The following is a 13,249-nucleotide window of genomic DNA, read 5'->3' as shown; positions in this document are numbered from 1 at the left end:
GGAGAAGGAGCAATTCTGGCTTGCTCTAGAAATTCTGATCTTCTGGACATCATAATGGCATCATTATAAAAAATTGAATTTAACAAAGTGAAAGAGTTTTAATTAGGGAAAGTGTAAATAAAATATTACATTAAAATAGAAGTATTTTGTTGATGTGAATATGGTTGCTAGAATTAGACTAACAAAATATTGCCTAGATAATGCCTTGAGGGGGTATTTGTGATGATAATTAGTTTGTCAATTATAAGAAATTTTAGTGTCATAGCTACAGATAGAAGCAGCAGATTATCCTAAGCGTGGAAGAGATAGCAGTCCTGGTAAGAAGGGCAGGTCAAGAAACATCTACCCTTATGGCAAAAATAAAATAAAATATAAAATAAAATAAAATAAAAAATAAAATAAAATAAAATAAAATAAATATAAGATAGTTGGCCTGCTGTGGCAGGCCGTATCACTAAAGCCAGTACTGATTATACCAGTTGCATATGATATAGCCCAAGTTAGTTCAGTCCCCCACCTGGTCCCTGATCCCTTTCCAGTGACTACCAAAAGAACACCCAATATTCCATTTTGTTTTCAACATTATTTCTTGAGCATTGACTACACTTGCCAGAACACAATAGTAGAACATTCCTAAGTAGCTTACACGTAGTGGAAAGAACCAGCACCACGTAGGTTTTTGAGTGTGCTCCAAAACAAATTGTCGTCAAGTAAACACTGTGGAATCTTATTTTATAACCTTAAAATGAATTTGCCCATTCAGATGATGAATGTCCCAGAAATGTTGTTAGCATTTGAGGATATAAAAATCAACAAAATAGGGACTGTGTCCCACCATAGCTTATGATCTCACTGACTTAGTAGAGGCCACTGTTACCTCTTCAGCAACTTAGATCTGCACAGTGTGGTTTTTGCCTCTCTCCTGGGTGTCTTTTCTAGACACTTCATTTTCTTCACACCATATTCCAAACATGTGAGGTTTTTTTGGTTTCTGTTATTTGCTTTCAGTTGTTGGAACATGTCATGTCTTATTCATCTCACGGTCATTGGGATGATTGTGGTCCAGGTTTATAAAATTTTATTGTATGGTTCACCCCTGTACTTTGAGGAAAGTAGAGGTAAATTATTAGCTTTTATAGTTGGATGTTAGCTCTGGTGGGAGATTTAGATAATTTAATCCACTAGACTCTGATAACAGTGTATTAAATGTATGAAACAAACTCTTCATACTATGACTCATCTGTTTGATACTTTTATTAGTTGACTTATTTTTTCGTATGTCACTTTCACCATTTCCACAGTGTGTGTCTCAATACATATTATACAGTGTATTCATTTCCTGAGGTTTCCCTTGACAAATTACCATAAATTGAGTGGCTAAAACACTAGAAATTTATTCTCTTCCAGTTCTGGGGGGCTAGAAACCTGAAACCAAGGCATCCACGATGATCCACTGAAGTTCTGGGAGAAAGTTTCTTCCATGCCTCTCACCTAACTTATTACAGCTGCCTACAGTCTTTGGCATTCCTTGCTTTATAACCACACAAGTCTAATCTCTGTTCCTGTCTTTTTGCCTCCTCTTCTATCTTGTGTCTCTCTTCTGTGAATCTTCTTTAAGGATGTTTGTCATTGGGTTTAGGACCCACCTAATTTCAGGATGATCTCCTTTTCTCAAGATCCTTAACTTAATTACATCTATAAACATCCTTTGTTTGAATAAGGTAACATTTACAATCTGTAGGAATTTTATGTAGACATATCTTTTGGGGGACCACTATTCAACCCATTATATATGGGAATTTATTAATTTTACATTTCATATTACTTATGTGTTTTCATTCCAAAAGCAAATCACCCATGATGCCTTTAATATGGTTTAAGTGACTAATGTGTGTATTCAACATTGAACTTGAAAGCTATATTTAATCTGTCAAATTTTATGATTAGGAATTCCTATAAAATTTTGATGATCTGGTTCTAGGATTTTAAGAGTTTTACTGAGGAAAATATTTGGTTATAGGAAATCACATGTCCTTTTTCCTTTTCTCTGTAATGTAGGTTTATTTTCATTTCATTTCTAAGAGGAAGAGGCTGAGGTAATGACTATCAAAATCAACCATATATTATAATCATTTGTTTGAAGTGCACTGACAAGGAATTAATGCTTTAATAGAAAAATACATTAGAGTGGTGCCTGGGTAACTCAGTCGGTTGAGTGGTGAGCTTCTAAGATTTTGTTTCAACTCAGGTCGGGGTCTCACCATTTGTGAGATCAAGCTCTGTGTCAGGCTTTGCGGTGGCAATGTGGAGCCTGCTTGGGAATCTCTCCCCCTCTCTCTGTGCCCTTCTCCTGTGCACACACATCTCTCTCAATATAAATAAACATTTAAAAAGGAGGAAAATACATTAAAGAAACATGCCAATTTCAGTTAACAATAATTGGGGAAATGTAGCAAATATTGCTCCCAGAATGGTCTTTTATGTATATGTATTTTAAGTTTTTATATTTAGTAATAGTCTTACTTACAATAAAAGATTAGAAAGGGAAATGTGTTCTTTACTATATACATATAAAATAATTGTTGGTAGAAATAGACCTGGGTGTTTGTTAGCTGAAATACTGACAGATTACAACTGAGCTGATTGGTTCTAAGGATGCTTACAGTTTTCTTCTTTTCTTTATTCTTTCTTTCTTTCTTTCTTTTGGGATTATGTTTCTTGTTTTGGGATTATGTTTAGCCAGAATTCTTTTCTTTATTTAAAAAAAATTTTTTAATGGTTATTTATTTTGAGAGAGAGACGAACAGAGTGCAAGTGAGGGAGGGGTAGAGAGAGAGGGAGACACAGAATCCGAAGCAGGCTCCAGGCTCTGAGCTGTCAGCGCAGAGCCCAATGCGGGGCTCAAACTCATAAGTTGTGAGATCATGACCTGAGCCAAAGTTGGATGCTCAAGTGACTGAGACGCCTAGGTGCCCCGCCAGAATTATTTTCTTAAGCAAGTAAAGTAGGTAGTTGAGAAATAGAGTAACAAGAAGAATGTTAGGGAGGAAACAATGGTTTAGAGAATGGCATTTCAAGAAAGGAAAATGACATTGGAAACAAAAGTGTGAGGGATTTCAAAATAGCTATATTATATATGAAAATGTGTGTAAAAGTACTAAAAAATAGTTCTTAAATGGAAAAAAATTACAATATAATGCATTGTTTTATTAGATTGGAAATCAAAAGACAATTTCTATTTCTAACTCAACTTTGTAGGAACTTATGGTCTTCCCAACATTACACATATTGTCAAAGTCATGACAGTCCACAGCTTACCTAAACCTTTCCATTGATTACTTAGGAGCTCTATGACCTAGTCAGAGAGTGTTTCTGTCTCAAGTTTTCCTTCTTAACATAGGAAGAATACCTATCATCGGTGCTTTTCCCGTTGATAATGAAAAAAAAAAAGTGATTTTTCCATTTGGTAGCAACCAGGCACTTAGGGAGGTGCATTAACTATATCACAGCAGTGACAATTTACCAAATCAGACTTAAGTTACCTAGAATAGTTCTTCTTTCCCTTATTTCCAACTGTCCAATATTTGAACTATTAATTTGCTAGAAAGGAATGATCAAATCACAGCAGAACAGTATAAGGGAATTCTGGGAAATAGGCTGTTTGAGCTGAGAAAGATTTTCTATTTAATAAGAATTGCCCATTATAGGTTATTCTTAAAAGGAAAAATAGGTGATAGAGAAAGTTGAACTTGATGAGATCAGAAAAGGAAAATAGAAGACTATATATGAGAGAGAGAGAGAGAGAGAAAGTGTGTGTGTGTGTGTGTGTGTGTGTGTGTGTGAACTTGAGAATCCTTGGTACCAGCAAGAGTGAGCGAAAACACAGGGATGTGTTGAAATCTCTTTTGCAGCCTCAGCTATATTGTATCAATCTATTCTTTATAACCATTTCCAACTATCTCTTTTTCTCACACACCAGCAACAGGATTTACTCAATGTTATTTCCAGAAGTAACACCTCCAGAAACACTTTCAGAAACAGTTTCTCAATTCCAGGATACTGATACTTTTACCAGCCAGAAAAGAATTTCTCAAAATTATTCCAAAGGCCAAAGTTCCTAAAAACAGCAAAAACCCTTAAAATATATATACTTATGTACATTTGTATATACAGTGTACACACATTAACATGGATGAAGAAAATTGGTAAGATAAATCATAGAGGCCATGAAACTTCAGTATTTTACCATTTATCTTTGAACATACCTGAATTTTGTCTAAAAACCTTGATTCTCTTTCAGCTATTTTTGGAACAGTCAAGCTGTATCGAGATTCTGTCGTAGACGGCAAGGTTTTATTTGGAAAGCTAGGATAAAAGTTTTCTTTCATAAATTCACTTTATTTGGCTACTGAAGTTCACTCCCTCCTAGGTTTGCATTTACTTTTTAAAGTATTTGTTCCTAGGTTCTTTAAAATCTGGGGGAAACAAAATAAGCTCCTTATGGAATGTGGTTTACATGAGTTTGTTTGAGTGAAAGGATGGTCCTTTTTCATTTTAAAATAATCAAATATGTTACCTATGAGGGAATCTGCTCTTTCATTGACTGTATCCATGCATGTAAGTGTATGTTTATGTCAGTGTGTGTCTTTATTGTTTTTATTCTCTTATTTCCAAGGAAAGATGTGTATATTGTAGAGATTAATCCTCAAGATCATCATTATGAACCCTAAGCATGAAACAATTCTAAGAACTCTGTTGGTTAAAATTGAAAATAAGACTCAGGTCTGAGATCTTAACCATTGAAAACCTTGAAATCTCATAAATTAAGCATCATTGAGCCTGGTCCCATCTTTCATAACAGCTCTCCAGAGAAAATCTAAAAGCTAGGGCACTCTGAGAGGAGCTGTGGATGATTCAGTAGGTGGCACAATTTTCACTGAGTCAGTACTGAACTGATGCCCCAGCATGGTATGAGGGGGCACTGCACTGCTGGAGGTGTCGTCTAATGGATGAGGGTAAAACCAAGGTCTTGACCACCAGCAGTTATTAAAAATCCCATGGCACTTTTCAAAAGAGTAAAGATGATGTTAAACCCTGTGTCCTGGCTAATTTCCAAATTGGGCAATTATATTCTGCCTACTTAAAATTTCTCTGTAATTTTAGTTGGATAATATATTCCTCATCTTCTGCCCTATGCTTTTGCGATTTCCAGCTTAGAGGTGGATGCATTTCTGTGGTGAGGGAAGTGATGCTTCTTTGAAAAATGTCTTACAAGGTCTGAGATCAGGAGATGAAAGGTGTAACATCCATCTATCAGAATAGGTGCCATATTAGTTTGTTTTTCCTGTGATTAGGCTGACTATAAGAAAATTACCAAATAAGTGTCTTTAAAAATAGCCTCGTCAGGTAGTTAGAGGTGCTATGCTTGCAAAGGTTTCCAAGATGGAGATTTTAATTTTATTAAGTTGTGACTAAGAAATGAGGCTTCTCTTGAAGTGAATATATTATGTAAATACTAACTATTTAAGCATGAAATTATAGACATTTGATAGAAATAATTAAATTTTCCAACATTTGCCTAGCAAAGCCTATCACATTCACTCAAAAACATTAGTCGCTAAATCATTTTCACTTATAATGTATTAGAATTCTTTCCAAATCAATCATTGCTAAGAGAGAAGGTCACTATCAGGGAACAGATGGAAAGTGTTTCTTAAATACTAATAATAAAATAATTGTTGGTTAGCCTGGTCTGGATTCGAGGAAATCTTACAGAAAACATCCCTAAGGAAAAGACTAATGGTGAGGCTGTGGAAGGCTAGACCCACGCTTTGTATTTCCAGCTTCACTCTATACTTTGGGATCAACACATAGAAAAAAATATCCAGTAGAAATTTAGTGCCGTAGATGATGACATTTGCATTTATCTTGGCTATTTAAATGGTTAGCTAGAAAATGATAAAAACCATCAACAACTCAGTTTTCTCAAGTGCCAAGTATTTATCTGCAAAAACAAAACATCAATCTAATCTTCTTGTAGAGAGTCTTACTGTGACTTTCATATATTACCTTTCTTTGTACAGAATCTTTCCAAGGAGTTTTAAAGTGCTGTAACCTCAAAGGTTTCTATTTCTAACAATTAATTAATTTAGCTGTATTACAGACTTTTCTAACTTCAAGTCATTCTGCCTTACAGATATATTAAAAACTTATCTTGTGCTTATTAATAATAGAGTTAATACAAGAGAATGCTTTGCAGCAAAAGAAAAATCCAGCAGCATGCAGAGATAGTATTAAATACTGTGGTAAATAAACATAGTCATTCTGTGTGTAAATGCTATAGCTATTGAATAAAGAAACCACTTGAAAAGGAAATACCATCTTTAGAATTTGGACTTGCCTTTAGCAGAAAACACTGTAATGTTTTTAGCCTAGCTCTGCCAACTACAACAGACTGTACTAACAGAAGAGTTCACTTTGTAATAGAAGAAGTAGTCACTCTGATCACTTTGTCTTTTTAGTATGCAGCCCAGAGGATTCAGAAAAAGATTACATTTACCATAATTAACATATATGTAAATGGAGATCATGGCTATGAATGATAAATTTTCATAGCAATTTAAACCTTGTACAAATTAATCAACCATACAGACACTTGATTAATGAAAGGCAGTGTCACTTTAAAATGCAACATGTTAATATATATTACTGTTATCACAGATCAAAGAATCTTTAAATGTAAACCAATTAGAACAAAGCTCAATCTACATTTTTTAACAAATTTAATTCCCATGTAATTATGATGGCAATTTGGAAAAAAACTGCTATCCTGCTTCATATTTATTTACTAATTTTAGTGAAACGTCATGCAAATGAATTTTGGATGTTCTATCATAACGATTGGATTCCCAAAATATAGGATTACAGTACCATTGAAGGATCAGATGAATGTACTAAAGCAATTACAAATTAGATACAAGATATTTATACACATGTCATGTTCAATTTAGAAGTTTTCTTCTAGTTTCCCCCTTTTTGGTCTCACTGAGAGAGTTACATTAAACAGATTAAGTGCTAAATGACTGATATTCGCTCAATACAGTGTTTGAGATGAGATTTAACATGCCACTAAACTAAGAGCTATTTTCCTTGGTCTTTGAGGAATAAAAAAGTAAAAACTCTTTTGTAGATTTACTTTATTAAGAATGACTTTTATTATCATAGTGAAAATTAATGCCTAATTTATAGAAAAAGTCTTTTTAGAAGAAATATAAAATGTATAGTTAATACATAAGTGTGTGTTCACAATATAAGACCTGGGATATAAATTTTTTCTATTATCTTGTTTGCAAGCAGAAGGTAGGCATAAAAGCAAACACTCTACAGAGTCAACGTATGTCTACGCAGATCTATTTTACAAGGGTAACCCTATAATGGCTCATTAATTATCATTCTCAAGTTGGCAGTCTGAGCTGTTGCCACATTATAGCAGTGTAGCCCAGCACATCACTGAATATACTGTTGAGAAAGAATTGATAAAATAACATGAAAGAAAGCAGCCTGTAATGGACAGAAAGTTGAAATAAATGTGACACTGAGTTCTAAAAACCATCGAGCATTTTCTATGTGGCATATGCCATGTTAAAAACTTGGCACTTTTAAAAGATGGTGCAACTATTTGTGACAAGTATTAAATTATTTAATTCTGATAACACCTCTATAAAATAGAATTATTAGTTCACAGAGAGAGTAGTCAAGCTGAACTTTTGATTTTAGGGCTTCTCATTTCAAAGTTTGCGTTCTTGGGCTCCCTTGGTGTTTCAGTCAGTTAAGAGTCTGACTTTGGCTCAGGTCATGATCTCACAGTTCACGGGTTCGAGCTCCACGTCGGGCTCTGTGCTGACAGCTCAGAGCCTGGAGCCTATTTCAGATTCTGTGTCTCCCTCTCTCTTTGCCCCTTCCCGGCTTGTGCTCTCTCTCTCTCTCTCTCTCTCTCGATCTCAAAAATAAACATTAACAATTTTTTTAAATTCACAGTTTGTATTCTTAAATACTATGCCACATTGCCTCCCCATGACTATATAACTTTGTTTATCATCACCATTATATTTAGCCACTTGAGCAATCTCACTAAAGCTATAATGCGGCTAATGCCGATATGGGACACTACTTTGGGAACCACTGCTAACATACTACACATTCTTTAAAAGGTTTAAATAGCACCATAGTATATAGTATATATACCATAGTATCATAAGTTAGGTCCAACTCAGGCTATTGGAATTATAATAAAACCTGCCTTTAAGCCATCTGTCCTGGAGTAGATATGTGAGCAAAATAGATGCATAGATAGATAAAATATTAGCAAGCATATCTAGTCATTAAATGAGCATTTAATACTTGGCAAGGATCTGTACAAAGTACTAGAATTAGCATAGTAAATAAGACTCCTGTCCCCAAGGAGTATATTGTGTAATGAAGCGGGCAGAAATGTAAACTGCCAATTATACTACATTGTGATAAGTACTACTTGAAGAGTAAATTATGATGTCGTGGGAGTGCAAAAGAGTGCCCTCAAGGACAATAAACAAACAACAAACAAGCAAACGCTAAACTAAATTTAAGCCATTTCATACAGTATGATATATCTGGGAAATTTTGGAAAGTCTCTGCTTCAGTGTTCTAGTTATTAAAGGAGTGGCTTCAAGAAAAAAACACAGGCAAACCAAGAATTGCAGGGATCATAGACACTACCCACTTGCAGATGATGCAGTCTTTCCATGAATATTAAAGAAAGGAATGCTGGGGCGCCTGGGTGGCTCAGTCGATTAAGCGTCCAACTTTGTCTCAGGTCATGATCTCATGGTTTGTGGGTTTGAGCCCCGCATCGGGCTCTGTACTGACAGCTAGCTCAGAACCTGGAGGCTGCTTCAGATTCTGTGTCTCCCTTTCTCTCTGACCCTCCCCTGCTCATGCTGTCTCTCTCTCTCAGAAATAAAAACATTTAAAAAATTAAAAAAAAAAAGAAAGGAATGCTGATCATTATATTAGTTAAAATAACAGAACAGGATAGTAGTTTAAACTGTCTTATTTCTCTCTCATATTCATTAATTCAAGATTGAAGGAGTCGGGTGCTGCTATAGCTGCCCCATGAAGTCATAACGGATGCAGGCTCCTTTCCTCCAGCACAATACTTCACCACTCCTAGAATGTGGTCCTTGTTCTCAGGGTCCAAGGTGGCTGTTAGAATCTAGCTTTCACATCTATCTTCCAGGCAAAAAGATGAAAGAATAAAGGAAAAAAAAAGGCTCAACCCTCTTTTGTTTTTAAGGAGAGTCTCCTGATATACCGCTGCGCACTTTCCCTTACAGCTTACTGGCCAGAACTAAATCAGATGGCTATAAGGTCAGTGGCAAATGAGGCTGAGAAATGTAGTCATTTCGATGGGTGACCAATGTACTCACCTAAAACGTGAGATTCTGTTAAGAAAGAATAATGAGAAGTAGATATTAGGAAGCAACTTGTAGTCTCTGTCACAGCCATGAATTAGTTTTCTTAGCTCACAGAGGTGGTAATCACTATCAGTAGAGAAAAATAATATTTTATTTTTTCTGTCTCAGCCTTCCTGATGATTCTCATTCCTTTTGAGCAGAATGAAATCTTTGCCACACCATCTATCTTGAAGGTAGGACCTGTTCCCTGCTTTATGAGTCCAAGATATAATCGGTAGACATAAGATATCTTTTCATTATAAATTAAGAGTCTTGTATATGTGTGGAAAAGAGCATCCTTAAGATTTAAAAAACTTAATGTTTTCTTTTCATGACTCTTGAATGTCAGATTACTGAAGTTGTAATAGTACAGCTATGAAAGATTTGATAATTGAATGCTTTTATGATTCATTCGTATGTCTTGTTCATTCTACAAATACAAGGTAAGTGGCTCCTGTGTGCCAAGCTCTGATCTAAGTGCTGAGGACATAGAAATGAGTGATTCGGTTGAGGTGTGTCATAGAGCTTACATTCTAATGAGAGAGGAAAGACAATAAACACATATATGTATGTGAGCATTATAATTTCATATATTTTTACATACTGTTATGTTAAATTGTGTCCTACCAAACTTCACAAGCCTAACCCCAGTACCTCCGAATGTGTTTGTATTTGGAGACACAGCCTTTAAAGAGGTGATTAACATGGGACCCTTTGGGTGGGATGTAATTCAACCTGACGAGGGCCCTTATGAAAAGAGGAGATTGGGACACACAGACTGATAATTCTGTGTGCAGAGGGGAACTACTGTAAGGGGCAGCAAGAGGGTGACCACCTGCAAGTCAAGGAGGAGAGAGACCTTAGAGGAAACCAGTCCTGCCAGAACCTTGATGTTGGACTTGCGGTCTCTAGAGCTGTGAGAAAATGAATTTCTAGTGCTTGACCCACTGAGTCTATTATATTTTGTTATGGCAGCCCTAGCAAACTAATATAGGTACTAAAATGCAAATAAAATAGTAACTGGGAGACTGCTTAGAGTGGTGGTCAAAGAAAGCAGCTTTTTAGCTGAAACCCGAGTGATGCAAAGGAGTCAACCACATAAATATTTGGGTATGTATGTTCCTAGAAGAAGAAACATCTAATGCAAGGACTCATTTTTTTTTTTTGTACAAGAAATAAGCTAAAAGTAAATCAAGCAAGTGATCATTTTCATCATCAAAAAATTGTTTACTCAGTGTCTATTTGTTGCTGTGGAAGGCATTATAGAGATAAATATAAAGTGATAGTGCAGCCCATTAATAATGCCATAATAATTATTTCACTGTGAATTATGCTGTAAATATGCTTGCAACTGACTATCCAGTATCAAAATGACTTTACAGTTTCAGTTCCAAATTTAACAGATGTGCTAGCCAGTGGCCAAATTCTCATTTTGTTCTCCAACCACTAATACACTAATCTTACACGAATTCTCTTTGACTATAGAAAGGAGCTCTTTTGGGTATGACAGAAACATAAAATTAGAGCATGGTTCTCGTTCAGACTGTCTTTTTAAATGAGCTTTGTACAGAATAGCCATTTGATACTTGAGAACATAAGATATAAGTGACTTCATCTTTTCCCAAAAATGCAAGTGAAAAACGATCATTGTTCTTGTGTTCTTTTTTGCCACGTATTATCAACTTGAATTTTATATCATGACTTTTTAAAAGTCTATTTGTTATGTAAAATAATCTCTCTCAGTTCTTACTACCATTTTTTTGTTACTATTGCTTCCACTCAAATCTGAAAATTCTTCACAATATAAGACAATGCTTTATTGGAATTGGCAAGCCTCTTATTTTATGGTGACAGACTTGAGCAAAAGAAAGGGAGCTGCATTTTCATCAGTAATAATGTAAACAAACCTGTAGGAAGGAATAAGAACAGTCACAATGAAATGCATTTGTTAACAGGAGAAAAAAGTTGCAAGAACCAAATGCAGTGTACCTGAATATGCCCAACTCGCCACTAAATTCCTGATGGGTAAAAACAGACCTATTTGAGATGACTTGGCCACAGTTTTTATTTTTTACAGTTGAGAGCAATTTTGTGCATATAACATATAAGCTAGAAAATCATATATATATTATATATATATAATATATATAACATTTTCATTATATTACATGTTTTTATATGTTTTCCCTCATTTTCCTCTTATGTGCAAGGGAACATTTCTAACTTATACTTCACATTAAAAAAAATTAGAATAACAACTCTAAGCAGCATTGGCTCAATTTAAATCCCATTTGGTGGTCCCAGTATAGTTTTTATATCACACAAAAAAAGCCATCATAATTTGCATCCTATCAACTATTCCCTTCACTCTAAAGAGCTATCATTGCCACTCCTAGAGTGGGTCTCTAGGGTTGAAGTCTGTTCTTTCACTCCTATGCTAGATCTATTTGGTAGTAAAATCAGGGTTACTAGCCTGGTGCCCCTTACCTGGAAAAAAAAAAAAAAAACCCACAACAATTCTATATTAACCCTGTCTTCACTCTTCTCAGAAAATTGATAATAAAAGTTGTCCTTTTACTCTCTGCTCCTTTTAATTCCTGGCATTCCAGAACTTGTTAGACTTGCCTTTCCAGCTTTCTTGGCAATGCTAGAGCTCGCTGCTGTTCTAGTATTCTAAATCTTCTGCAATGTATCTGCTTCATGCAGTTCCTGTCTTTCTAGTGATGGGGGTCTGTTTTGCTAATATTTTTCAAATTACCAACACAGTATCACTCAGCACATTCCTAGAAATTTCATCGCTCTCCATTTCTGTTTTTTCTGTCTTCCCTTTTCCTCTTTCTTCTTTACTACTTTAGCTACCCACCTATTTCACCTGTAAATGGACTCGTGGACTCTTAACAACTTCTCTGTTTTGTTTTGTTTTTGTTTTTAATTCTGTTCTAAGGTGTTTCTGTACCTATAACTTGCATCACAGTAGTTTTATTAATTTAACCAAAAATTATGCTGGAAAGCATAACCTTTGCAAAATATCAACTACACCAGTGAATTAGAGAAGTTTTATGGGATCAAGACTGAGTTATTTAATAATATTGAGCAGCTGGTAGCCATTATTTTTAGTTCTGTCTCCTCAGTATCTATTCACAAGCCATTAAATTCACTTTTAAATTCTAAAAAAGTACTGACCTGAAAATTAGAATACTTATTTATAATATGTCCATAAGATCCTAACCATCTACATGGGATGAATTACAGGCGTATTAAATCCATACTTGTTAGCTAATTTGTTTAAGTTTATGTATTTATTTTGAGAGAGAGAGAGAGCATCCCTGTGAGCTCATGCAAGTGGGGGGGCGGGGCAGAGAAAGTAGGAGAGAGAGAATCCCAAACAGGCTCCACACTGTCAGTGCAGAGCCTGATGCAGGGCTCGACCCCATGAACGCTGAGATTGTGACCTGAGCTGAGATCAAGAGTTGGACCCTTCACCAACTGAGTCACCCAGGTACCCCTGTTAGCTAATTTTTTATGACATCTAGAAAACATTCTATCTTATACTGATAGAAACCAGTAGCATCTGTTGCCTGGATATTCCACTTGAAGATCCATCAGCTGATAGAGTTTTTCTCTGTCTTACAGCTCTGCCATTGAAACAGCTCTTAATGAAGGAAGTTTCCCAACCAAAATATAGATATATCCTATGGAGGGGAATACTTTGAACCACACTGACAGTAACCTCTCAGCCCTCTAGGAGAAGATTTTTA

The 13,249-nt window shown here is 35.4% G+C and overlaps 1 long non-coding RNA gene across 1 annotated transcript in view; it reads left to right on the top strand.

Moving 5' to 3' along the window:
• Nucleotides 1-13,249, top strand: part of LOC120238328 — a 43,303-nt gene that overhangs the window by 1,607 nt on the left and 28,447 nt on the right. The window contains exon 2 of the long non-coding RNA XR_005530182.1: nucleotides 9,621-9,685. This is a non-coding gene — a long non-coding RNA (uncharacterized LOC120238328). The remainder of the gene's footprint in view (nucleotides 1-9,620; nucleotides 9,686-13,249) is intronic.

Source organism: Hyaena hyaena, unplaced genomic scaffold (assembly GCF_003009895.1).
Source record: "Hyaena hyaena isolate Hyena2069 unplaced genomic scaffold, ASM300989v1 scaffold_207, whole genome shotgun sequence".
Taxonomy (NCBI): domain Eukaryota; kingdom Metazoa; phylum Chordata; class Mammalia; order Carnivora; family Hyaenidae; genus Hyaena; species Hyaena hyaena.
The sequence above is the reverse complement of the archived record's forward strand: the minus strand, read 5'-3'. Positions and strand labels throughout refer to the sequence as shown.